This window comes from Ranitomeya variabilis, chromosome 3, assembly GCF_051348905.1.
Source record: "Ranitomeya variabilis isolate aRanVar5 chromosome 3, aRanVar5.hap1, whole genome shotgun sequence".
In the NCBI taxonomy this organism is placed as follows: Eukaryota; Metazoa; Chordata; class Amphibia; order Anura; family Dendrobatidae; genus Ranitomeya; species Ranitomeya variabilis.
Window position 1 is genome coordinate 749,444,086 of NC_135234.1, and position 27,597 is coordinate 749,471,682.

At 44.5% G+C, this 27,597-nt stretch overlaps 1 long non-coding RNA gene across 1 annotated transcript in view; it reads right to left on the bottom strand.

The window, feature by feature from the left end:
• LOC143818593 (uncharacterized) overlaps window positions 1-27,597 on the bottom strand; it is a 48,673-nt gene that overhangs the window by 13,548 nt on the left and 7,528 nt on the right. Inside the window, exon 2 of the long non-coding RNA XR_013224627.1 lies at window positions 14,682-14,740. This is a non-coding gene — a long non-coding RNA (uncharacterized LOC143818593). The remainder of the gene's footprint in view (window positions 1-14,681; window positions 14,741-27,597) is intronic.

The window sequence follows — 27,597 nt, forward strand, 5'->3', positions numbered from 1 at the left end:
TTCCACGCTAATTCGCTGCCGGACTGCGCCTGTCGCTGATTGTTCGTGGCTGGCCGGGCGTGACCAATCAGTGAAGCCAGGGCCGGCGCCAGGTTTTTTTGGGCCCCAGGCGAAAGAGTCTCAGTGGGCCCCCTCTTTAACACATACCACGATTCACGATGCACAGATACAGCCGAGAAATATACCACAGCCAAGTAGCATATAACACAGCCCAGGTAGCATATACCACAGCCACGTAGCATATAGCACAGCCACGTAGCATATAGCACAGCTACGTAGCATATAGCACAGCCATGGAGTATATAGCACAGCCACGTAGTATATAGCCCAGCCCATGTAATATATAGCACAGCCCACGTAGTATATAGCACAGCCCACATAGTATATAGCACAGCCCATGCAGTGTATAACACAGCCCACATAGTATATAGCTCAGCCCACACAGTGTATAACACAGCATATGTAGTATATAACACAGCCCAAGCAGTGTATAACAGCCCACATAGTATATAGCACAGCCCATGCAGTGTATAACACAGCCCACGCAGTATATAGCACAGCCCAAGTAGTGTATAACAGCCCACATAGTATATAACACAGGCCATGTAGTATATAGCACAGCCCACGTAGTATATAACACAGCCACATAGTTGTTATGGATCCCAATGGCTAGGGGATCGCACTGGACAAGCAAAAATAACTAAAATAACGGACGAGCTCTAGGGTGATGGAACCTGGGCTGACCGCTGCCCTACTCCTGACAAACACAACTAGAAATAGCCAGGGAGCGTGCCTACGTTGATTCTAGACGCCACGCGCCAGCGTAAGAGCTAACTAGCACTGCAGAGAAAATAAAGACCTAACTTGCCTCCAGAGAAATAAACCCCAAAGGTATAGTTGCCCCCCACATGTATTGACGGTGAAAATGAGAGGAAGGCACGCACATAGATATGAAAATAGAGTTAGCAAAACGAGGCCCGCTATAACTAGAAAGCAGAAGGATACAAAAGGGGTCTGAGCGGTCAGCAAAAAAACCCTAATCAAAAACCATCCTGAGATTACAAGCACCCATGTGCCAACTCATGGCACATGGGGAGCACCTCAGCCCACTAGAGCTTCCAACTAGCATATAATAATATTTAGCAAGCTGGACAAAAAACAAAACAACTGAAAAGCATAACTTAGCTTATCCTGAGAGATCTGGAAGCAGGTAGTCAGAACCAAACTGAGAACATCTGAGAACATTGATAGCCGGCAAGGGAATGACAGGGAAGCCAGGTTAAATAGGAAACACCCAGCCTCTGATGGACAGGTGGAAACCAGAAACCGCAACCCAACAAAGTCACCCAGTACCAGTTGTAACCACCAGAGGGAGCCCAAAAACAGAATCCACAACAGTACCCCCCCCTTGAGGAGGGGTCACCGAACCCTCACGAGAACCCCCAGGGCGATCAGGATGAGCTCTATGGAAGGCGCGGACCAAATCAGTCGCATGAACATCAGAGGCGACCACCCAGGAATTATCCTCCTGACCATAACCCTTCCACTTAACCAAATACTGGAGTTTACGTCTGGAAACATGAGAATCCAAGATCTTCTCAACAACATACTCCAATTCTCCCTCCACCAGCACCGGAGCAGGAGGCTCAACCGAAGGAACAACGGGCACCTCATACCTCCGCAATAACGACCGATGGAACACGTTATGAATAGCAAACGATGCTGGGAGATCCAAACGAAAAGATACAGGGTTAAGAATCTCCAAGATCTTATAAGGACCGATGAACCGAGGCTTGAACTTGGGAGAAGAGACCTTCATAGGGACAAAACGAGAAGACAACCACACCAAGTCCCCATCACGAAGTCGGGGACCCACGCGGCGACGGCGATTAGCAAACTGCTGAGCCTTCTCCTGAGACAACTTCAAATTGTCCACCACCTGATTCCAAATCTGATGTAGCCTGTCCACCACCACATCCACTCCAGGACACTCCGAAGGCTCCACCTGACCAGAGGAAAAACGAGGATGAAACCCCGAATTACAAAAGAAAGGAGAAACCAAAGTAGCAGAACTAGCCCGATTATTAAGGGCAAATTCGGCCAGTGGCAAAAAGGCAACCCAGTCATCTTGATCAGCAGAAACAAAACACCTTAAATAAGTTTCCAAGGTCTGATTAGTTCGCTCCGTCTGGCCATTCGTCTGAGGATGGAATGCAGACGAGAAAGACAAATTAATGCCCATCTTAGCACAAAACGTCCGCCAAAATCTAGACACAAACTGGGATCCCCTGTCAGAAACGATATTCTCCGGAATCCCATGCAAACGAACCACGTTCTGAAAAAATAAAGGGACCAACTCAGAGGAGGAAGGCAACTTAGGCAAGGGTACCAAATGAACCATCTTAGAAAAGCGGTCACACACAACCCAGATAACGGACATTTTCTTTCTGTGAGACAGGGAGATCTGAAATAAAATCCATGGAAATGTGCGTCCAAGGCCTCTTCGGGATAGGCAAGGATAACAACAACCCACTGGCCCGAAAACAGCAAGGCTTAGCCCGAGCACACACTTCACAAGACTGCACAAAGGTACGCACATCCCTTGACAAGGAAGGCCACCAAAAAGACCTGGCCACCAAGTCTCTAGTACCAAATATTCCCGGATGACCAGCCAACACAGAAGAATGGACCTCGGAGATGACTCTACTGGACCAATCATCCGGAACAAACAGTCTTTCTGGTGGACAACGATCAGGTTTATCCGCCTGAAACTCCTGCAATGCACGTCGCAAGTCTGGGGAGACGGCGGACAATATTACCCCATCCCTAAGGATACCAGTAGGCCCAGAGTCTCCAGGAGAGTCAGGCACAAAACTCCTGGAAAGAGCATCTGCCTTCACATTCTTTGAACCTGGCAGGTATGAAACCACAAAATTGAAACGAGAAAAAAACAACGACCAACGAGCCTGTCTAGGATTCAGACGCCTGGCAGACTCAAGGTAAATCAGATTTTTGTGATCAGTCAAGACCACCACACGATGTCCAGCACCCTCAAGCCAATGACGCCACTCCTCAAATGCCCACTTCATGGCCAAAAGCTCCCAATTACCCACATCATAATTGCGCTCGGCGGGCGAGAATTTTCTAGAAAGGAACGCACATGGCTTCATCACCGAGCCATCGGAACTTCTCTGTGACAAAACCGCCCCCGCTCCAATCTCGGAAGCATCAACCTCAACCTGAAAAGGAAGTGAAACATCTGGTTGACATAACACAGGAGCAGAAGAAAACCGGCGCTTAAGTTCCTGAAAGGCCTCCACAGCCGTAGGAGACCAATTAGCAACATCAGCACCCTTTTAAGTCAAATCAGTCAAAGGTTTAACAACACTGGAAAAATTAGCAATGAACCGACGATAAAAATTAGCAAAACCCAAGAACCTCTGAAGACTCTTAACAGATGTAGGTTGTGTCCAGTCACAAATCGCCTGTCATGGTTCCCAATGGCAAGGGAACGTCAGAGAACATAAATAACAGAACAGCTCTTGGGTGATGGAATCTCGAGCTGACCGTGAGCTAAACCTACCACACAACTAACAGTGGCCGGGTGGCGTACCTACGTTTTATCCCTAGACGCCTAGCGCCAGCCGGAGGACTAACTAACCCTAATAGAGGAAAAGACAGACCTGGCTTACCTCTAGGGAAATTCCCCCAAAAAGGAGACAGAAGCCCCCCACATATATTGACGGTGAGTTCAGAGGAAAAGACATACGCAGTATGAAGGTAGGTTCAGCAAAGCGAGGTCCGCTTACTAGATAGCAAGAAGATACAATAGGGAACTTCACGGTCAGCTGAAAACCTTATTAAAATACCATCCCGAAATTACTTTAAGACTCATGTGTCAACTCATGACACCGGAGTGGCAATTTCGGCCCACAAGAGCTTCCAGCTACAGAAAAATAACATAACTGTGAACTGGAACAAAAATGCAAAACAAACTTAGGACTAAGAGTCCAACTTAGCTGATAGTAGTCTAGAAGCAGGAACATGCAACAGAAAGGCTCTGGTTACATTGATGGCCGGCACTAGAATAACTGAGCAGCAAGGCTAAATAGGATACTCCCATATCCTGATGGAAACAGGTGAACAGAGAAAGTGAAGCACACAAGTCCAGTACCACCAGTGACCACCGGGGGAGCCCAAAATCCAAATTCACAACATCGCCTGAACCTTGACGGGATCCATCTCAATAGTAGAAGGAGAAAAAATGTACCCCAAAAAAGAAATCTTCTGGACTCCGAAGAGACATTTCGAGCCCTTCACAAACAGAGAATTGGCCCGCAGGACTTGAAACACCTTCCTGACCTGTAGAACATGAGACTCCCAGTCATCAGAAAACACCAAAATATCATCCAAATACACAATCATAAACTTATCCAGATATTCACGGAAAATATTGTGCATAAAGGACTGAAAGACTGAAGGAGCATTAGAAAGTCCAAAAGGCATTACCAAATACTCAAAATGGCCCTCAGGCGTATTAAATGCGGTTTTCCATTCATCACCCTGCTTTATCCGCACAAGATTATACGCACCGCGAAGATCTATCTTAGTGAACCACCTAGCCCCCTTAATGCGAGCAAACAAATCAGTCAATAATGGCAATGGATACTGATATTTGACTGTAATCTTATTCAGAAGGCGATAATCTATACAAGGCCTCAGGGAACCATCTTTTTTAGCCACGAAAAAAAAAACCTGCTCCCAGAGGGGACAAAGATGCACGAATATGTCCCTTTTCCAAGAACTCCTTAATATAATTCCGCATAGCAGTATGCTCTGGCACTGACAGATTAAATAAACGACCCTTAGGGAACTAACTGCCAGGAATTAATTCTATAGCACAGTCACAATCCCTATGAGGAGGGAGCGAATTGAGCTTAGGCTCCTCAAAAACATCCCGATAGTCAGACAAAAACGCAGGGACCTCAGAAGGAGTAGATGAAGCGATTGAAATCAGAGGTGCATCATCATGAACCCCCTGACATCCCCAGCTTAACACAGACATTGTTTTCCAATCCAGGACTGGATTATGAGTTTGTAACCATGGCAGACCAAGCACTAGTACATCATGTAAATTATACAGTACAAGGAAGCGAATCACCTCCTGATGAACGGGAGTCATGCGCATGGTCACTTGTGTCCAGTACTGCAGTTTATTCATAGCCAGTGGTGTAGAGTCAATTCCCTTCAAAGGAATAGGAACTTCCAGAGGCTCCAGACTAAAACCGCAGCGTTTGGCAAATGACCAATCCATAAAACTCAGGGCAGCGCCCGAATCCACATAGGCATCGACGGAAATAGATGACAGTGAACAAATCAGAGTTACAGACAAAATGAACTTAGTACTTATGGCAAAAGATTTATCAACCTTTTTTGTGCGTTTAGAGCATGCTGATATAACATGAGCTGAATCACCACAATAAAAACACAATCCATTTTTCCGCCTATAATTTTGCCGTTCACTTCTGGACTGAATTCTATCACATTGCATAGTCTCAGGTGCCTGTTCAGAAGACACCGCCAACTGGTGCACAGGTTTGCGCTCCCGCAAACGCCGATCAATCTGAATGGCCATAGTCATAGACTCATTCAGACCTGTAGGCGCAGGGAACCCCACCATAATATCCTTAATGGCCTCAGAAAGACCATCTCTGAAGTTTGCAGCCAGTGCGCACTCATTCCACTGAGTAAGTACCGACCATTTCCGAAATTTTTGACAATATACTTCCGCTTCATCATGCCCCTGAGAGAGGGCTAATAAAGCCTTTTCAGCCTGAATCTCCAGGTTAGGTTCCTCATAGAGCAATCCCAGTGCCAGAAAAAACGCATCCACACTGAGCAATGCAGGATCCCCTGGTGCCAATGCAAATGCCCAATTCTGAGGGTCGCCCCGCAGGAAAGATATTACAATCTTGACCTGCTGAGCAGGGTCTCCAGAGGAGCGAAATTTCAAAGAAAGAAACAATTTGCAATTGTTCCTGAAATTCAGGAAGGTAGATCTATCTCCAGAAAAAAACTCTGGAATAGGAATTCTAGGTTCAGACATAAGAGTGTGAACAACAAAATCCTGTATGTTTTGAACTTTTGCAGCGAGATTATTCAGGCTGGAAGCCAAACTCTGGACATCCATGTTACACAGCTAAGGTCAGAGCCATTCAAGGGTTAAGAGGAGGTAAGAAGCAGCTAGACAGCAATTAAAGGCTAGGCAGCAAAACACTGAGGGAAAAAAACAAAAAAAAACAATTTCCCTTCAACACTTCTTTTTCTCCTGCTTCAGCCCAAACAATTCACACTTTGTAGGCCGGCTATACTGTTATGGATCCCAATGGCTAGGGGATCGCACTGGACAAGCAAAAATAACTAAAATAACGGACGAGCTCTAGGGTGATGGAACCTGGGCTGACCGCTGCCCTACTCCTGACAAACACAACTAGAAATAGCCAGGGAGCGTGCCTACGTTGATTCTAGATGCCACGTGCCAGCCTAAGAGCTAACTAGCACTGCAGAGAAAATAAAGACCTAACTTGCCTCCAGAGAAATAAACCCCAAAGGTATAGTTGCCCCCCACATGTATTGACGGTGAAAATGAGAGGAAGGCACGCACATAGATATGAAAATAGAGTTAGCAAAACGAGGCCCGCTATAACTAGAAAGCAGAAGGATACAAAAGGGGTCTGAGCGGTCAGCAAAAAACCCTAATCAAAAACCATCCTGAGATTACAAGCACCCATGTGCCAACTCATGGCACATGGGGAGCACCTCAGCCCACTAGAGCTTCCAACTAGCATAGAATAATATTTAGCAAGCTGGACAAAAAACAAAACAACTGAAAAGCATAACTTAGCTTATCCTGAGAGATCTGGAAGCAGGTAGTCAGAACCAAACTGAGAACATCTGAGAACATTGATAGCCGGCAAGGGAATGACAGGGAAGCCAGGTTAAATAGGAAACACCCAGCCTCTGATGGACAGGTGGAAACCAGAAACCGCAACCCACCAAAGTCACCCAGTACCAGTTGTAACCACCAGAGGGAGCCCAAAAACAGAATCCACAACACATAGTATATAGCACAGCCACATAGTATATTGCCCAGCCATGTATATTGCACAGCTATGTAGTATATATCACAGCCCACGTAGTATATAACACAGCCACGTAGTATATAACACAGCCACGTAGTATATAGCACAGCTCACGCAGTATATAACACAGCCACGTAGTATATAGCACAGCCCACGCAGTGTATAACACAGCCCACGTAGTATATAACACAGCCACGTAGTATATAGCACAGCCCACGCAGTGTATAACACAGCCCACGTAGTATATAGCACAGCCCATGCAGTGTATAACACAGCCAACGTAGTATATAACACAGTCCACACAGTGTATAACACAGCCCACGCAGTGCATAACACAGCCCACGCAGTATATAGCACAACCCGCGCAGTGTATAACACAGCCCACGTACTATATAGCACAGCCCACATAGTATATAACACAGGCCATGTAGTATATAACACAGCCACACAGTATATAGCACAGCGACGTAGTATATTGCCCAGCCATGTATATTGCACAGCTACATAGTATATAGCACAGCCCACATAGTATATAACACAGCCACGTAGTATATAGCACAGCTCACGCAGTATATTACACAGCTCACGCAGTATATAACACAGCCATGTAGTATATAGCACAGCCCACGCAGTGTATAACACAGCCCACGTAGTATATAACACAGCCACGTAGTATATAGCACAGCCCACGCAGTGTATAACACAGCCCACGTAGTATATAGCACAGCCCATGCAGTGTATAACACAGCCAACGTAGTATATAACACAGTCCACGCAGTGTATAACACAGCCCACGCAGTGCATAACACAGCCCACGCAGTATATAGCACAACCCGCGCAGTGTATAACACAGCCCACGTACTATATAGCACAGCCCACATAGTATATAACACAGGCCATGTAGTATATAACACAGCCACACAGTATATAGCACAGCGACGTAGTATATTGCCCAGCCATGTATATTGCACAGCTACATAGTATATAGCACAGCCCACATAGTATATAACACAGCCACGTAGTATATAGCACAGCTCACGCAGTATATTACACAGCCCACGTAGTATATAACACAGCCACGTAGTATATAACACAGCCCACGTAGTATACAGCACAGCTCACGCAGTATATAACACAGCCACGTAGTATATTGCCCAGCATAGGCAGCATCAATAGTAAAACGTTGGTCACACAGGGTTAATAGCAGCGTTAACGGACTGCGTTACACCGCGGCATAACGCGGTGTAACACAGCCATTAACCCTGTGTGAGCGCTGACTGGAGGGGGCACTGACAGAGAGTAGCAAGAGGCGAATTCGCGGCCGGACTGTGCCCGTCGCTGATTGGTTGCGGCCTGGCGGCCGCGACCGGTCAGCGATGCGGGATTTCCGTGACAGACAGACAGACAGACGGACGGAAGTGCCCCTTAGACAATTATATATATAGATAACCTGGAACAGATTTCATTGATCATCTCTTTTAGCCATGTATCTTATTTTCAAGCCTATCTCTTTTACTTTAATATAGGACAGTGTTTCTCAACTCCAGTCCTCAAGATCCACCAACAGGTCATGTTTTCAGGATTTCCTTAGTATTGCACAAGTGATGATTTCATTACCTTGTCAAGCATTAATTCCATCACCTGGACAATACTAAGGAAATCCTGAAAACATGACCTGTTGGTGGGTCTTGAGGATTGGAGTTGAGAAACACTGATATAGGAAGTCATTTAAGTTTGTTTATTGGACATAGTGTATGGATAACAACATTTTTAAGGGAACATTTCCAAATGTATACATGTAATTAAATTGTTTTGATCTGTTTTGGCTGCCCGCTAGCAGGACATAAATGTGCTTGAATAATTCAGTTTGTGATTAAATATATTTCATAGAATCATAGAATGTTAGAATTGGAAGGGACCTCCAGGGTCATCATGTCCAACCCCCTGCTCAGTGCAGGATTCACTAAACCATCTCAGACAGATGTCTGTCCAGCCTTTGTTTGAAGACTTCCATTGAAGGAGAACTCACCAACTCTCGTGGCAGCCTGTTCCACTCATTGATCACTCTCACTGTCAAAAAGTTTTGTCTAATATCTAATCTGTATCTTCTCCCTTTCAGTTTCATTCCATTGCTTCTCGTGTTTCCATGTGAAAATGAGAATAATGATTGATGATCCCTCTACACTGTGACATTCAGATATTTGTAGACAGCTATTTTGTCTCCTCAGCCTTCTTTTTTCCAAGCTAAACAGTCCCAGATCCCTTAACCGTTCCTCGTAGGACATAGTTTGCAGACCGCTCACCATTCTGGTCGTTATTCTCTAACCTTGCTCCAGTTTTTCAATGTCTTTTTTATAATGTGGTGCCCAGAACTGGACACAGTATGCCAGATGAGGCCTGACCAAGGAGGAGTAGAGGGGGATAATGACTTCATGTGATCTAGACTCTATGCTTCTCTTCATACATCCTAGAACTGTGTTTGCCTTTTTTGCTGCTGCATCACACTGTTGACTCATGTGCAGTCTGTGATCATTACTGGGCTTGAATAATTCAATTTGTGATTAACTATATATGGCAGAATGCTGACGATCTGTCCTATTTAATTGTGCGGTAATTTTATATTGTTGGTTTCCACACTTCTCAGTTAACGTTCGAGTTATCAACTATTCCCCAAAACCTGTGATAGCGAAAAGTACAAATGAACAATAAGGACTAAGCTTTGTATATGTTTCCACCAGATTTTGTCGCTCATTCATGGTAAATCCACAGAAAAATCCATGTCCCATGTGAATTTTGCTGCTGATTAACACCCCTCTACAGTATATTAAAAGTAGTTAAAATCTGCAGAAGAAAATGCACAACAGGTCAAGTGTAATGTAGAAATATTGTGCAGCATGTGGTTCAGTTTTGTTAATATTTTATGTCCCCTGCTGAATTTTGTTGCAAGTTTTACTTATGCACATCAGCAGGTAAATTCTACAGCTGGTCTTTATCAAAGGGTACAGTCACACGGAGCAACCAATAGCTAAAACTGTACCTTCCTGTTAGGCTCATGGATATGGATCAAGGGCGTTGATGCAGCAAGCAGGAAGGTACATGGGCAGAGAGGACTTGGCATGCTCAGGAATCTCAGGAGCGGCAGGACTTATGAAGTGGAACCCAGCATAGATGAAAGCAAGCAAAAACACAAAAAGCACAGATGGTGAAGCACACCACATATAGGACTAGAGTCTCCATCCCAAGACACAGATGTGTGTCTAAATGAGTCCTAAATAGGCCTAAGGAGATGATGTCATAGATCCACTCAGAGCAACTTGCAAAATCTGACATGGAGCGCAACTGAGGGCAGAGGACACAGAGGAAGGAAGTATGGAGAGTGATACCAGGGACAGGTGTGTAACACTACCATTTGGCGCTGATTATGGTTGTGAGAATTCAATATTGCGGTCATTTTAGAATAGATATTTCACGTGTGGACATATTTTGGTGATCTGAATCCTGAAACTCCCAGCTAGATGACACAAATCACCTACAGGCAGGGCCGGACTGGCCATCGGGCAGTTCTGGCAAATGCCAGAAGGGCCGGTGGCAGTAGTGGGCCGCTCCAGTGTGCCGCTGTCGGCACACTCCCCCCGCTGTCGGTGCACTCCCGGCCCCGCATTCAACTATACCGGCGTCATAGACGCCGGTACAGTTGAATGCAATGATGGAGGAGAGAGCGTCTGCTGATGCTTCCTCTCCCATCATTCCCCGCTCTGCCTGCCGCTGACACTGCGGGTGCGCGATGACGTCATATCATCGCGCACCTGCTGTATGACCGGGCGGGCAGACTGCGACTGCTGAGACCACCAGAGCCAGAGCAGCGCGGGGCAGGAGGAAAGGTGAGTAGAGTGTTTTTTTTTTGTTTTTTTTTATCAATGAGTGATGACTGGATTGTGGAGCTATTGGGGGGGGGGGGGGGGGGGCTGTGCTGCATTCCATTCTATGGGCCTCTGCTGCATTATATTCTATGGGGCTGGCTGCATTCCATTCTATGGGCCTCTGCTGCATTATATTCTATGGGGCTGGCTGCATTCCATTCTATGGGCCTCTGCTGCATTATATTCTATGGGGCTGTGCTGCATTCCATTCTATGGGCCTGTGCTGCATTATATTCTATGGGCCTGTGCTGCATTCCATTCTATGGGCCTCTGCTGCATTATATTCTATGGAGCTGGCTGCATTCCATTCTATAGGCCTCTGCTGCATTATATTCTATGGGGCTGTGCTGCATTCCATTCTATGGGCCTCTGCTGCATTATATTCTATGGGGCTGTGCTGCATTCCATTCTATGGGCCTCTGCTGCATTATATTCTATGGGGCTGTGCTGCATTCCATTCTATGGGCCTGTGCTGCATTATATTCTATGGGCCTGTGCTGCATTATATTCTATGGGGCTGTGCTGCATTATATTATATGGGGCTGTGCTGCATTATATTCTATGGGGCTGTGCTGCATTCCATTCTATGGGCCTCTGCTGCATTATATTCTATGGGGCTGTGCTGCATTCCATTCTATGGGCCTGTGCTGCATTATATTCTATGGGGCTGTGCTGCATTATATTCTATGGGGCTGTGCTGCATTCCATTCTATGGGCCTGTGCTGCATTATATTCTATGGGGCTGTGCTGCATTATATTCTATGGGGCTGTGCTGCATTCCATTCTATGGGCCTGTGCTGCATTATATTGTATGGGGGCTGTGCTGCATTACATTCTATGGGGCTGTGCTGCATTCCATTCTATGGGCCTGTGCTGCATTCCATTCTATGGGCCTGTGCTGCATTATATTCTATGGGCCTGTGCTGCATTATATTCTATGGGGCTGTGCTGCATTCCATTCTATGGGCCTGTGCTGCATTATATTCTATGGGCCTGTGCTGCATTGTATTCTATGGGCCTGTGCTGCATTATATTCTATGGGGCTGTGCTGCATTACATTCTATGGGGCTGTGCTGCATTATATTGTATGGGGGCTGTGCTGCATTACATTCTATGGGGCTGTGCTGCATTATATTGTATGGTGGCTGGCTGCATTACATCCTATGGTGGCTGGCTGCATTACATTCTATGGGGGCTGTGCTGCATTACATTCTATGGGGGCTGGCTGTATTACATTCTATGGGGGCTGGCTGTATTACATTCTATGGGGCTGTGCTGCATTACATTCTATGGGGGCTGTGCTGCATTACATTCTATGGGGGCTGTGCAGCATTACATTCTATGGGGCTGTGCTGTATTATAGTCTATGGGGGCTGGCTGTATTACATTCTATGGGGGCTGTGCTGTATTACATTCTATGGGGGCTGTGCAGCATTACATTCTATGGGGCTGTACTGTATTATAGTCTATGGGGGCTGGCTGTATTACATTCTATGGGGGCTGGCTGCATTACATTCTATGGGGGCTGTGCTGCATTACATTCTATGGGGGCTGTGCTGCATTACATTCTATGGGGGCTGGCTGTATTACATTCTATGGGGGCTGGCTGTATTACATTCTATGGGGGCCGGCTGTATTACATTCTATGGGGCTGTGCTGCATTACATTCTATGGGGGCTGTGCTGCATTACATTCTATGGGGGCTGTGCTGCATTACATTCTATGGGGGCTGTGCAGCATTACATTCTATAGGGGCTGTGCTGTATTATAGTCTATGGGGGCTGTGCTGTATTACATTCTATGGGGGCTGTGCTGTATTACATTCTATGGGGGCTGAGCTGTAATGCTGGATACAGCTGTAATTATATGTTATATAGTCGTGTTACACTCCCCTCACTTCTTGTAGCCTACAAGTGTACAAAGATATTATACAGTCACCATGTGACAAGTGGGCCTGTGTGACTTCAAATGCCAGGGCTGAATTTTAGTCCCAGTCCTGCCCTGCCTACAGGGCAATCTTTTTCCTGTGAAGGTAGTTTGGTTCTCAGCTGGCCCCGTGGATATCAGAGCCCTAAGCTAGTCTACTGTTTGATATGCTGCAGTGGTGGAACTGGTGGTTTATTGTGTCAAAGTACAAATTGACCAGTATCAAAGAAACCAGAGGAGACCAGACATGTAGTCAAGTCAGTGGTTGGGTAATGGAGGTCAGACCATTTGTGTCTGGTGTTACAATCATTTAAATGGAGATTATCTACAATGCCAGTCAGAAGCAGTGGACAGGAGTGTCACCATTTTTGGAAAATAATAAACTTTCTAATTCCAAACTATCCTTTTAAGGAAACACAATTGGTAAGTGCCCCAAACTCTTTGTATACCTGCAAATGAAAACTTGTACAAGAAAGCTTACAGTAAATGTTCCAGGGGTTATTATTCTACAGATGGCATTGTACAGTATGTATTCATCAATAGTCACCTTGACATGCATTGTGTCACTCTTGCTCTGTAGTTCTTGAAAGGTTTTCTCTGGAAATATAATCTAAATCCCAAGTAATTTATTGATGCAAAGAAAAATAAGGTGCTTTAGACAGCAGTCATTTATCCTTGAGGCTTCAGCCCACTCATCACTTAACCTTGTAAACATTCATATCTGGAATATGTATTATCTGATCCAGCTCCAGAGAGCTGCTGATGGAACAAGCTGATCTCCATGTAGATCTAGGCAAAATAGATGGGTTTTTAATATATGCATGATGCAATGTCATTTTTTACTTTTGTCTTGTTACGTTGTCATTACTGCTGCCACGTTGTGATATTGCTAAAATGAAATGGTGTTTTGCTTAAAAAAAAGTTTTGAGCCAAACTCCCCAGTAACACCAGGATTGGCTAACGGTCTAATGTGTATGAAGGTCTCCCCGTTGCCCGGAGAGAGTAGGCTTAACATGTCTGATTTTGGGTTGCCTTTCCTTTTTTATTTTGGGATGAGTCAGCCCCTTCAATGTAGAGTCGGGAGAACTAGCCGTCAACCAAAAGATCCGCTGAACCATCATTTGGTCGATAGTTATTTATTGTGCATTGGGGGTTTCTCATTTAGGATTTGATGGAATTGACCGAATATGTTCGTAATCGGTTGCCGAATCTGAATTTGCCATATTCGTGCCATATTAGTACCCTATTCGTGACAAATTTATATTTGACGATCAATTCCGAACATATTCGGTCATTTCTACTCCCATTGAGTCCAATGACGTTCAGCTGTGTTCGTCGAATATTGCAAAAACAATATTCGCCGCTGATCGTAATCGGAAGCGAATTTAGAAAAATTCGCTCAACTATAGGATTTGATGCTACATCACTAGATTTGCCATCAGTGTTCACATGGCTGTAAGATTTGCTCACCGAAATGACCGATGACTTGAGTGCCCTGGCGCAGTCTAGTTTAGGATAAGGAGATTAGACAATACTTGCTATTCTGCTCAACCTACTAACAGAGAATTGGTTCACATTCCTGAAGTAGTTGTCAACTAGTGGTAAAAGATGGTTTGAGAAACTAGCATTGACATTGATGACATATCACTAGAATGTGCCATTAGTGTCCATTTAGTTGTAATGATTTGCTCACCTTGAGAAATGCAGTGTAAATTAGGGTGTCGAAAATTCTGGGTCTTCACCCTTTAAGCACTAAACAGGGATGGAGTACCAAAAATAGTTAATTAATATCTGAAATTGATTTGTGCAACAGACATTGACATTGATGACATATCTTAAGGTTGTGCCATTGATGTACATTTAGTTGCAATGATTTGCTCACCTTTAATATTGTAGTCTAGATTAGGATGCGGAGTCTAGAAATTCCCCCATCTTCTTCCATTAACCTTATATTATGTGCTGCATGTATACCAACTTAATCCAAGCTCAAGTTTTGCATTAACCCCTTGTAATGCTGCGGTAGCACCGTACGCAGTGAAGAGGCAGTGACCCACAAAGTTCAAACACAAAAGTCTCTTTAATGTGTTACTTCACACATAAAGGTGCATTGCATTTTATAGTACACGTCATCAAAGTTCAATACACACAGTTGCATCTCCTCTCAGTGCCCGTTTCATAGCACTACATATCATATGGCTTTTAGATTGCAGTCCCTAAACACGCCTGACCTCTCCTTGTGAAGTATCCATGGGGCGACCGCATGCCATATTACAGTCTCCTAACACAGATTCACATGTTGCAGACACTACACACGCCAGTCCTCCTCTGACTAGTTCCCGTGGGTGTCCTGCACCGCTGTATCACAGACTCTTTACTCACACAGCCGTACACAGCCCAGGATATCCTCCGGATAGCAGCCGGGCACCATATCCACCTGTTTGCAATCACCACACATGCCAGTCCTCTCTCCGGCAGAGGACATCCACCTCCGGGCACAGGACTGTCCACATCTGACTCTTTCGGGCACAGGACATCCACCTCCGGTTCACCTCAGGGCAAAGGACTGTCCACATCCAAGACCAGTTACCATGGACGACTTGTATTGCTGTATACACTGCGAGTACCAGGCTAGTCAGCTGCCATAGCTGCTGGCTCCGCTGGCCTGTGCTGCTTCACACACATAGCCAGTGCTCTGCAGGCCTCTGCTTTGCACAACAGCACACACCAGATTGACACTGACATTGCACCTGACACACCCATACCCCTTACTGCAGGGTTTTTAACAAACAAACCTGTGGCTTTCAGTCACATGGAAAATCCGGACCGGAAATCCGTGACTGCCATGCACACCTATGGACTTCATCCATCTCCATGCACAACCTGAGGAGAACACACAGTGACCCCTACCTGTGACACGAGTCACTGCCTCACACCCTATTACAGAAGGGAATTTGAAGAGAGTCCCTAGATCATGGTCCCCCAAAAAACAGTTATCGATTGATGGCAAAAGATTGAACAACTGAGATGGATGACATATTTATTACCTGGGAATGCTATCAATATTAAATTGGTTGTAATGATTTGTTGACTTGGAATGATGATTTGAGTGCCACCGTTGCTTTAGACATTTGTTAAATATGGTCCAAGCATAGACCTCTGGTAACAGACTGGGTGTGACTATCATAGTAACATAGTAACATAGTTAGTAAGGCCGAAAAAAGACATTTGTCCATCCAGTTCAGCCTATATTCCATCATAATAAATCCCCAGATCTACATCCTTCTACAGAACCTAATAATTGTATGATACAATATTATTACGCTCCAGGAAGACATCCAGGCCTCTCTTGAACCCCTCGACTGAGTTCGCCATCACCACCTCCTCAGGCAAGCAATTCCAGATTCTCACTGCCCTAACAGTAAAGAATCCTCTTCTATGTTGGTGGAAAAACCTTCTCTCCTCCAGACGCAAAGAATGCCCCCTTGTGCCCGTCACCTTCCTTGGTATAAACAGATCCTCAGCGAGATATTTGTATTGTCCCCTTATATACTTATACATGGTTATTAGATCGCCCCTCAGTCATCTTTTTTCTAGACTAAATAATCCTAATTTCGCTAATCTATCTGGGTATTGTAGTTCTCCCATGCCCTTTATTAACTTTGTTGCCCTCCTTTGTACTCTCTCTAGTTCCATTATATCCTTCCTGAGCACCGGTGCCCAAAACTGGACACAGTACTCCATGTGCGGTCTAACTAGGGATTTGTACAGAGGCAGTATAATGCTCTCATCATGTGTATCCAGACCTCTTTTAATGCACCCCATGATCCTGTTTGCCTTGGCAGCTGCTGCCTGGCACTGGCTGCTCCAGGTAAGTTTATCATTAACTAGGATCCCCAAGTCCTTCTCCCTGTCAGATTTACCCAGTGGTTTCCCGTTCAGTGTGTAATGGTGATATTGATTCCTTCTTCCCATGTGTATAACCTTACATTTATCATTGTTAAACCTCATCTGCCACCTTTCAGCCCAAGTTTCCAACTTATCCAGATCCATCTGTAGCAGAATACTATCTTCTCTTGTATTAACTGCTTTACATAGTTTTGTATCATCTGCAAATATCAATATTTTACTGTGTAAACCTTCTACCAGATCATTAATGAATATGTTGAAGAGAACAGGTCCCAATACCGACCCCTGCGGTACCCCACTGGTGACAGCGACCCAGTTAGAGACTATACCATTTATAACCACCCTCTGCTTTCTATCACTAAGCCAGTTACTAACCCATTTACACACATTTTCCCCCAGACCAAGCATTCTCATTTTGTGTACCAACCTCTTGTGCGGCACGGTATCAAACGCTTTGGAAAAATCGAGATATACCACGTCCAATGACTCACCGTGGTCCAGCCTATAGCTTACCTCTTCATAAAAACTGATTAGATTGGTTTGACATGAGCGATTTCTCATAAACCCATGCTGATATGGAGTTAAACAGTTATTCTCATTGAGATAATCCAGAATAACATCCTTCAGAAACCCTTCAAATATTTTACCAACAGTAGAGGTTAGACTTACTGGCCTATAATTTCCAGGTTCACTTTTAGAGCCCTTTTTGAATATTGGCACCACATTTGCTATGCGCCAGTCCTGCGGAACAGACCCCGTCGCTATAGAGTCCCTAAAAATAAGAAATAATGATTTATCTATTACATTACTTAGTTCTCTTAGTACTCGTGGGTGTATGCCATCCAGACCCGGAGATTTATCTATTTTAATCTTATTTAGCCGGTTTCGCACCTCTTCTTGGGTTAGATTGGTGACCCTTAATATAGGGTTTTCATTGTTTCTTGGGATTTCACCTAGCATTTCATTTTCCACCGTGAATACCGTGGAGAAGAAGGTGTTTAATATGTTAGCCTTTTCCTCGTCATCTACAACCATTCTTTCCTCACTATTTTTTAAGGGGCCTACATTTTCAGTTTTTATTCTTTTACTATTGATATAGTTGAAGAACAGTTTGGGATTAGTTTTACTCTCCTTAGCAATGTGCTTCTCTGTTTCCTTTTTGGCAGCTTTAGTTAGTTTTTTAGATAAAGTATTTTTCTCCCTATAGTTTTTTAGAGCTTCAATGGTGCCATCCTGCTTTAGTAGTGCAAATGCTTTCTTTTTACTGTTAATTGCCTGTCTTACTTCTTTGTTTAGCCACATTGGGTTTTTCCTATTTCTAGTCCTTTTATTCCCACAAGGTATAAACCGCTTACAGTGCCTATTTAGGATGTTCTTAAACATTTTCCATTTATTATCTGTATTCTTATTTCTGAGGATATTGTCCCAGTCTACCAGATTAAGGGCATCTCTAAGCTGGTCAAACTTTGCCTTCCTAAAGTTCAGTGTTTTTGTGACTCCCTGACAAGTCCCCCTAGTGAAAGACAGGTGAAACTGTACAATATTGTGGTCGCTATTTCCTAGATGCCCGACCACCTGCAGATTTGTTATTCTGTCAGGTCTATTAGATAGTATTAGGTCTAAAAGTGCTGCTCCTCTGGTTGGATTCTGCACCAATTGTGAAAGATAATTTTTCTTGGTTATTAGCAGAAACCTGTTGCCTTTATGGGTTTCACAGGTTTCTGTTTCCCAGTTAATATCCGGGTAGTTAAAGTCCCCCATAACCAGGACCTCATTATGGGTTGCAGCTTCATCTATCTGCTTTAGAAGTAGACTTTCCATGATTTCTGTTATATTTGGGGGTTTGTAACAGACCCCAATGAGAATTTTGTTACCATTTTTCCCTCCATGAATTTCGACCCATATGGACTCGACATCCTCATTACCTTCGCTAATATCCTCCCTTAAAGTGGACTTTAGACAAGACTTTACATAGAGACAAACCCCTCCTCCTCTCCGATTTTTACGATCCTTTCTAAACAGACTGTAACCCTGTAAGTTAACTGCCCAGTCATAGCTTTCATCTAACCATGTCTCGGTTATTCCCACTATGTCAAAGTTACCTGTAGATATTTCTGCTTCTAGTTCTTCCATCTTGTTTGTCAGGCTTCTGGCATTTGCGAGCATGCAGTTTAGAGGATTTTGTTTTGTTCCAATCTCCTCGCTGTGGATTGTTTTAGAAATGTTCTTACCTCCCTTCTGAGTATGTTTTCCTGGGTCTTCTTTGTTCGAGTCTAATGTTTTTCTTCCCGTCCCCTCTTCTTCTAGTTTAACGCCCTCCTGATGAGTGTAGCGAGTCTTCTGGCGAATGTGTGTTTCCCAGGTTTGTTGAGGTGTAGTCCTTCTCTGGCGAGGAGTCCATCGTACAAGTAATTCACACCGTGGTCCAGGAATCCGAATCCTTGTTGTCTGCACCATCGTCTTAGCCAGTTGTTCGCATCAAGGATCCTGTTCCATCTCCTGGTGCCATGCCCGTCTACTGGAAGGATAGAAGAAAAAACTACCTGTGCATCCAGTTCCTTTACTTTCTTCCCCAACTCTTCAAAGTCCTTGCAGATTGTCGGTAGGTCCTTCCTTGCGGTGTCATTGGTGCCAACATGTATCAGAAGAAATGGGTGGACGTCCTTGGAGCTGAAGAGCTTTGGTATCCTATCAGTCACATCCTTGATCATCGCACCTGGAAGGCAGCATACTTCTCTTGCGGTTATGTCCGGTCTGCAGATGGCTGCTTCTGTGCCTCTCAGTAGTGAGTCTCCCACTACCACCACTCTTCGTTGCTTCTTGGCTGTACTTTTTGCTGTCACTTGTTGCTGCGTACCCTTTTCTTTTTTGCTTGCTGGTAGTGCTTCATCCTTAGGTGTGCCATCTTCAACCTCTACAAAGATTTGATATCGGTTCTTCAGTTGTGTGGTTGGTGATTTCTCCATGGTCTTCTTGCTTCTTTTGGTCACATGCTTCCACTCATCTGCTTTTGGAGGTTCTCTGACACTTTTTTCACCTTCTGTGACCAGTAGAGATGCTTCTGTTCTGTCTAGGAAGTCCTCATTCTCTTTGATGAGTTTCAAAGTTGCTATTCTTTCTTCCAGACCCCGCACCTTTTCTTCTAAAAGGGCCACTAGTCTACACTTCTGACAGGTGAAATTGGATTCTTCTTCTGGTCGATCTGCGAACATGTAGCACATGCTGCAGCTCACCATGTAGGTTGTCACATCTGCCATGTTGCTCCCAGATCCTGCTGACTTGCTGTGTGCTTTCCTTCTTGTGTAATCTACTCAGCCAAGCTTTCTTGCAATAATGTCCTACAGGCACAGGTTTGGTGATGCTTTCCAAGCAGCTGGTCCCGGCTGTACCCAACGATCTTCTTGCTGAGGGAGACTCTTCGCTTTTCCCAGAAGGCACCTGGAATATGCAAATTATCCTCCTCAAGCTTGAATCCCTGGTTTGGTGATGCTTTCCAAGCAGCTGGTCCCGGCTGTACCCAACGATCTTCTTGCTGAGGGAGACTCTTCGCTTTTCCCAGAAGGCACCTGGAATATGCAAATTATCCTCCTCAAGCTTGAATCCCTGGTTTGGTGATGCTTTCCAAGCAGCTGGTCCCGGCTGTACCCAACGATCTTCTTGCTGAGGGAGACTCTTTGCTTTTCCCAGAAGGCACCTGGAATATGCAAATTATCCTCCTCAAGCTTGAATCCCTGACCACAGATTTACAGATTTCATATATTTTTTTAAGACTGTCAAGTTCTGGTCAGGAGACCAATGGCCAGACCATGAATAGTGGTCCATACGCAGACTGCGTTTCACCAACATCTGAATGAAGTTTAAGGGTGCAGAATCTAGAAAATTCTTAGTCTTCACCTTTAACCACTAAACAGAGGTGTGATCTTTGCAGCATGAAAACCACAGGTTGTGACCCCTAAAATGGTTCATCATTAGTGGCAAAAGATGATTTCAGAACCTGTCAATGATGATATATCACTGGGTTGTGCCATTAATGTCCAATTAGTTGTGATGGTTTGCTCACCTAGAATGGTTGATTTGTATGCCACAATTGTCTTGGCACGGTTTAAATTAGGATATGGAGTTTACAGGTGCCCCATTCTTCACACTTTGACTAGTGTTGAGCATTCCGATACCGCAAGTATCGGGTATCGGCCGATATTTTTGTGATATCGGAAATCGGAATCGGAAGTTCCCAGTGTATGGTTCCCAGGGTCTGGAGGAGAGGAGACTCTCCTTCAGGCCCTGGGATCCATATTCATGTAAAAAATAAAGAATAAAAATAAAAAATATGGATATACTCACCCCTCTGGCGGAGCCTGGACCTTAGCGGTGTAACCGGCAGCCTCCGTTCCTAAGAATGCAGTGAGTGTAGGACCTGCGATGACGTCGCGGCTTGTGATTGGTCGCGTGAGCGGTCACATGAGAGGTCACGTGACCAATCACAAGCCGCGACGTCATCGAAGGTCCTTCACTCTGCATTCTTAGGAACGGAGGCAGACGCTTGGACCGGTGAGAGTCGGGGCCGTCGGAGGGGTGCGTATATCAATATTTTTTTATTTTTATTCTTTATTTTATACATGAATATGGATCCCAGGGCCTGAAGGAGAGTTTCCTCTCCTTCAGACCCTGGGAACCATTCCGATATTTTGTGTCCCATTGATATGCATTGGTATCGGTATCGGCGAGATCCGATATTTTGCCGGTATCGGCCGATCCAATCCGATATCGATACCTTTGCATATCGGAAGGTATCGCTCAACACTAACTTTGACCACTAAACCACAAGAAATTTGAAGAGCGTCCCTTGATCATGCCCCATCTGTCACAATTCATTTTTGGATTTGTGGCAGCTCTGGCTCTGCTATGATTTAAATGTGGCTTTTTTCCCTTTTGGTCCAGCAAGTGTTAATTTCCATTTCCTTGCTGGCAGATGCTTTGTTGCTGGTCAGCTGCTGTGGATCATAATCACTCTCACCTTCATTTAAATAGTCACATGATGCATCAGCTGACTGTTGGTAATAGAGTTTGTCTATGTAGACCAGCCTATCAGTTTGCAGCTCCCTGGTATCAGCGCTGTATCTGCTACTTCTGTGGAGTTTGGGGTCCTCTTTCCGTATCCTCTGCTGTGTGGAGCTTGGCAGCGGAGCCTGGAGATAAGTTTCTTGTTTTCTTACCTTGTCTGTCTCGTGCTTGTCACTACCCCCTGTGTTTATACTATATGCAGTGGTGAGACTAGCATCCTTGCCGTCCAGTGCACTAACCAGGGTATTGTGGGGTTACAGCTAGGGACCAGGTACGTGATGACGGCGGGGAGAAGGATCCACATAGGGTGTTAGGGGAGCTTAGGGATAGGCAAAGGTTGAGGTACCCCATCCCTCGTTCCCTACTGTTAGGGCCTTCCTCTCCCTTTTCCCATCCTGTTATTTGTGTGTGTTGTGCTGTCCGCCGGTCTTATCCATTCCGAGTTTGACACCATCCAAGATAATCAACTGGGGTCAGAATATGGGTTCAGCAACTGACATTGATGACATATCACCTGGATGCTCCATCAATGTCCATTTGGTTATAATGACTTCCTCACTTGGAACGGGGACTTGAGTGCCACAGTGCTTGGCACAGGCTAGATTAGGGTGTGTAATCTAAAGGATCCCTTGGTATTCATACTGTAACCAATAGATAGAGACTTGGACTTGGGCAAGAGAAGTTACAGATGTAAAGTGCCAGAAGGTCATAGTCGTTGGCGAGCTGCTACTCCATGATGTCCTGGCACTATCCCTGCTTTAACTGGTCCTGTCAGTCCCAGGGATTCCCAGCCCAGTCCCGCAGTACATCCAAGGTCCGTTAATTCTCCCACTCGCAACTAGATTTCTATCTTACTCCTAATGGAAGTGGTTAGAGTGCTCACCATAGCACTGGGTTTGAGCCTTTGGCTCCAGACGTTACTAGAGTATATTCACCCAGGGAATTCTAATGAAAGCCTCATACTGCCCAGAACAACGTATGCTTTCACCTTGCTGTTCGGCCCTCACTCTCAACTACCTGTACTTGAACTTGGCCAACTACAGTCACTTGCCCTAACACTAATCCCTTCACACTATGGGCTAGTCCCGAACATTCTTAAACACTATACATATTATAGGTAAACATCACATATCACAATATATATACAGGACGCATGACAAAATTTACAATATAATACAACGCGATTGGTGTTTTTAGGGGTAGGTACGTGATAGCCATTGTTCACCACCCTTACACAGGACACGGTCCCCAAAAGAGTCATTAACAAATCAGAATCAGATGGGAAAGTGAACATAGGTAAGAGTGAGTTGGGGTTTGGAAACAGAAGAACAGGAGTCTAGCACATTATCCAGGGGGTCTGGACTGGTACAATTTCAAGAACAACATGAGGGTCAAAATCAGAAAAGACGTACTAGAGAAGGTACAGCCTGAAAGGGACCATAAAAAATGTTGTCTAAGACTAAAACGGGTAAAACCTTAATTCATTTTTATATATAGAACAGCCAGTTCTCTGAATTGCTCAATGGCTTTGTATTCTGATTAGCTGGACAGCCAAGTGTGCAGATTGCCCAGTCGGCTGAATGCCATGATTGGGACATGCAGTGGGGGCCTGGAAGCAGTGAACAGTACAGGATCATGTTGGGATGATAATATTAGATTAGAGGGGGTCTAACCATTGTAACCCCGCACAACAGTAAAGTTGCATGCAACTATAACCTCTTATCGATCCCACTTGTAGAGACCAAAGGGTTAACTATTAACTCTATTGAGCCAACCATGTGACCCCGCCCCCCAAAAAAATGTATGAAGCCAACCAAATGGAGTCTAAATTGACCTTCCTTCTGCTTTCATTGGGTGAATAAGTTTCTCTGGATTGGTTTGATGGCAAATGCTGAAGGTGGTCTGCAAAAACAATGCAAATATAGGCTACTTATTACAGAGGTCAATATAGAGGACAGCCACAGCGATATGTGGCTACAATAGGAGGCCAGGTGGTATTTGGGCTTCAAACATGGGATAGGGGCCAATACCAACCTATATTTGCTTCTGACCTGATTAGCGTGAATTATTGTAGGCCCTGCAATATTACTCACGCCACAAATAACTCCTTCTAAAATTCATACTTCTGTAGAACAAGGTGATTGCTGAAAATGTAAACTGGCCCAAGATTTTTATAAGCTCGTCTTCTGAGTACGTTACTCCCGTAAATTTAATTTTGATTGATTTTAAATTTATTTGAAGTCTCAAAAGAACAATAGTCATCTCCTAACGTTTCCCTCCTCCTTACTTAAGACGAGTGGGTAGACATATTCTATCAGTAAACCTATAATAAGGTAGTGTTTTATCACAATATAAGATGATAATTGTAGAATAATGCCTGCAAATTGGAAGTTCTTGAATGCTTCTTACATAAAGGAGAGAACTCAAGGACAGAGCGATTAAACACCCCCATTAGAAGCACTTAAAGAGATTGTGCAACCGGGAAATAAACACATATTGAGAACATTAAATACAATGAGTTAGTTATTTCCGCTCATGAAAACTCTAAATGATGTTATAAAGTAAAATTAACGGTACAGATACAGTTTTTATACATTCCCTTATTCCATCTGCTTATCATTATGTACCTGTCATTTCAGGTGACTTTCAACACACTGTTGTGTGTGTACATGAAGAATACAACTCCTTCTGAAAATCGCATGGCTTTTATTCTGCATTTTTTCAGTAGTTTTCCACTGTGCATGTTGTATCTGTAATTTTCAGTTGTCTCAGAGCTGGTGGGTGGAGACCAAACCATACCCAGAAATTGGATGGTGGCCACACATGTGCAGCTTTCTCCATTCATTTGTATGAAAGTTCTGAAATTTGCCGATCAACCCTTCAAAATTCTAGAATCCCAATGCTTTACTTGGCTTTTTCCAGCAGTTCAGTAAAGAATGAATGTAGTGAAGGATGTGCGCACTCTCTAACTGTCATTTGTTACCTATAAAGCCTTTCAGTGATCTCAAAAAAGCTTTCTTTATGTTATTAACTTCCTTACTAATGTCACCATTGTCTCACTATGTCCTTATGGAAAAGCAGTTGCTCGTCTGTTGAAAGTCAAAAGATTTGTCAGCTCTGATTATTATGAACATTTGGATAAATTGAGATTTTTGGTCTCTTCAATTCAGGCAATTATGTAATGATACTGCATGTGCCTATAGACAAAGATATAGATTTGTAGAAACTCTGTGCGTCTTGAACTTTTTATTAGTAGGTGTTGTAAATTTAAGACTTTAGTTGGGTTTTCACCACAAACATAAATTTTAGATTTTTCCACAAAATTTTATTTTTGATCTAAAGTTACTTGAAGGCACTGTTACATTAATTTTCATTCCCATTCCTCCTATTTTTGCATGTTCTGCTAGGTGGTGAAGGGCCTTCATTTCAGATGATTCAGGGTGACACCAGGACAGTTCAAGGACTTGTGGTGCCTGTGGGTTAATATCTGACTATTGTCATCTTATTAGCTTCCTGCTGTGAGCCTAGGGCTGGAACATTTTTAATGAAAACCCCTAGAAGTCTGTTTCCAGTTGCCAGTTATATGTTTCACTAAAGGCCCCGTCTCACATAGCGATTTACCAACGATCACGACCAGCGATACGACCTGGCCGTGATCGTTGGAAAGTCGTTGTGTGGTCGCTGGGGAGCTGTCACACAGACAGCTCTCTCCAGCGACCAACGATCAGGGGAACGACTTCGACATCGTTGAAACTGTCTTCAACGATGCCGAAGTCCCCCTGCAGCACCCGGGTAACCAGGGTAAACATCGGGTTACTAAGCGCAGGGCCGCGCTTAGTAACCCGATGTTTACCCTGGTTACCAAAAAAAACAAACAGTACATACTCGCCTTTCGGTGTCCGTCAGGTCCCTTGCCGTCTGCTTCCTGCTCTGACTGAGCCGCCGTACAGTGAGAGCAGAGCGCAGCGGTGACGTCACTGCTGTGCTGTGCTCTCACTGTACGGCCGGATCTCAGTCAGAGCAGGAAGCAGACGGCAAGGGACCTGACGGACATCAGATGGTGAGTATGTACTGTTTTTTTTTTTTTACATTTACGCTGGTAACCAGGGTGTAAACATCGGGTTACTAAGCACGGCCCTGCGCTTAGTAACCCGATGTTTACCCTGGTTACCAGTGAAGACATCGCTGGATCGGTGTCACACACACCGATTCAGCGATGTCAGCGGGACCTCAACGACCAAAAAACGGTCCAGGCCATTCCGACACGACCAGCGATCTCGCAGCAGGGGCCGGGTCGCTGGTACGTGTCACACATAGCGAGATCGCTACTGAGGTCGCTGTTGCGTCACAAAACTTGTGACTCAGCAGCGATCTCGCTAGCGATCTCGCTATGTGAGACGGGGCCTTTACTCTGGTTCACTCCTGCCTACAAGCTCTTATTTGCCACACAAGAACAGTGGAGTACACGTCCATAGATAAATAATTACAATTTTATTAGAACAAAAAATCACAAAAATACAGATATGTACATGGATCAGTATAATTTTGTCACTTATTCAGATTTAGAGGAGCCGAATAGCACAGACAAAAACTAGTGTGGGTCTCTGAAAAGAACACCATACACCGCCATAAAGTGCATAGTGCAAATCTATAATCTTTTTTGAGCTTGTGTACAGGGCTCATACACTGTCCTCTATGTTTTTATTACTCCCCCAGTAAGAATACCCTTATAGATTTGCACTATGCACTTTATGGTGGTATATGGCGTTCTTTTCAGAGACCCACACTAGTTTTTGTCTGTGCTATTCGGCTCCTCTAAATCTGAATAAGTGACAAAATTATACTGATCCATGTACATATCTGTATTTTTGTGATTTTTTGTTCTAATAAAATTGTAATTATTTATCTATGGACGTGTACTCCACTGTTCTTGTGTGGCAAATATTCAGTTTTCTTGGAGTGTCCTATAGTACCTTGAGTAGGTTTACTTCTCCCCTGGAAGCTCCCCCCATTGTGGTGTGGGGCATGGTGGTGAATAACCAAATTGTACCCTCCTTTTTGGGCTTTTTTCTCTACAAGCTCTTATTTAGCCTTTTTATTCTTGTCGGTGACACCTGTCTTTTGTTTTGGCTATCCAACTGCCTATTGATATTGTTCCTGACTGTAACCTCCTGGCTCTTACTATTCTCTGCCAGCTTGCTACATCGGCCAGCGGTTACTTCATGAACTCAACCTAGGGGGCTTTGAGTAAGACCAGTTCCCTGTATAGGGGTTAAAGGGTAAAGACCAAGGTTCCTCTGGGACTTGCTAGATAGAGTGTTTTACACAGTATGTTCGTGGAAGAAATATTAAGAGCTGCTAGCCTGCTACATCGGCCAGCAGATATTCCATGAACTCAACCTAGGAGAATCTGCATAAGACCAGATCCCTGTACAGGGGTTAAAGAGTAAAGACCAAGGTTCCCCTGGGACATGCTAGATGGAGTGGTTTGCACAAAGTCTGTCCATGGAAATAAAATTAAGAGCTGCCAACCTGCTGTATCGGCCAGCAGATACTCCATGAACTCAAACTAGGAGACCTTGCGTAACACCAGATCTCTCAATTGTGGTTAAAGGTTAAAGTCCAAGGTTCCCCTGGGACTT